We start from the raw sequence: 1,466 nt of genomic DNA, 5'->3' as shown, positions 1-1,466 counted from the left end.
ACTAGAAAACAGTTGAGACTATGTGCAGACTCATAATGGGAACATGTTTAATGTAATTTAAACCTAATTATATTCATAAACCAATTCAATTATAAACTTTTATTTTCCTGTATTGTCTTTTCTTATTCTACCTTTATAATCATAACTGATTAAGAGAAAAATATATGTGACATCTTTTTTTCCTGAATATGGTAACATGATTTCTGAACATACTTTGAAATGTCTTATCTACTAAATTTAAATTATAATTTTATACACTGTATCAATTAGATTTACATTTTTTGTGATCTCTCACACTCAAATTTCATGAGTAAACATTTCAGAGATTCCTATGTTATTTAAAAAGAGTATTAATTTTTATTATTTATTTTTTTGGCTTAACCTATCTGATCTGATGCTTTTTTTCTAACGGCTACTAACCTTTCATACTTAGCTAAATAGTTTACACTGGCAACATATGATTATGAAGCCTTCAGTAAAAAATAGGGCTTTCCTGGTGGCTCAGACAGTAAAGAATCTGCCTGCAATGCTGGAATCCAGGTTCAATACCTCGATCAAGAAGATCCCCTGGAGAAGGGAATGGCAACCCACTCCAGTATTTTTGCCTGGAGAATTCCATGGACAGAGGAGCCTGGCAGACAATCTCCTACAGTCTGTGGAGTCACAAAAAATCAGACACTACTGAGAAAATCTCTGTCTTCTGCCACTACAATATATGTTTTTGCCAACAAAGGTCCATCTAGTCAAGGCTATGGTTTTTCCAGTGGTCATGTATGGATGCGAGAGTTGGACTGTGAAGAAAGCTGAGTGCCGAAGAATTGATGCTTTTGAACTGTGGTGTTGGAGAAGACTCTTGAGAGTCCCTTGGACTGCAAGGAGATCCAAGCAGTCTATTCTAAAGGAGATCAGCCCTGGATGTTCTTTGGAAGGAATGATGCTAAAGCTGAAACTCCAGTACTTTGGCCACCTCATGCAGAGAGTTGACTCGTTGGAAAAGACTCTGATGCTGGGAGGCATTGGGGGCAGGAGGAGAAGGGGACGACAGAGGATGAGATGGCTGGATGGCATCACCGACTCGATGGATGTGAGTTTGAGTGAACTCTGGGAGATGCTGATGGACAGGGAGGCCTGGCATGCTGCGATTCAGGGGGTCGCAAAGAGTTAGACACGAGTGAGCGACTGAACTGAACTGAACTGAAGTATACTACACTTGATCTTAGCCAAAAGGCCAAGAAGCTATCTGCTAAGAATGCAATGAGAAAAATAAATTTCTCATGCTTTTGATGTTTTTATATTAAGATCTATAGTTACATTAAAATAGTTGGTCTTTGAGTTTTTCTTTTCAATGATTCCTTATACGTGATATTTTTCTCTCATTCAGAAGTGTCCACAGGACTTGAGAAATTAGTATTGTTTTAATGGGAATGTAAAACTTTAAATGTAAATATTTAGATAAGTTGGATTAT

At 37.3% G+C, this 1,466-nt stretch overlaps 1 pseudogene; it reads right to left on the bottom strand.

The window, feature by feature from the left end:
• Window positions 1–1,155: 1,155 nt before the first annotated feature.
• Window positions 1,156–1,240, bottom strand: LOC129659750 (uncharacterized; annotated as a pseudogene).
• Between the last annotated feature and the right edge of the window lie 226 nt (window positions 1,241–1,466).

The sequence above is a fragment of the Bubalus kerabau genome, chromosome 8 (assembly GCF_029407905.1).
Source record: "Bubalus kerabau isolate K-KA32 ecotype Philippines breed swamp buffalo chromosome 8, PCC_UOA_SB_1v2, whole genome shotgun sequence".
In the NCBI taxonomy this organism is placed as follows: domain Eukaryota; kingdom Metazoa; phylum Chordata; class Mammalia; order Artiodactyla; family Bovidae; genus Bubalus; species Bubalus kerabau.
This window is presented reverse-complemented; position numbering and strand designations above follow the sequence as displayed.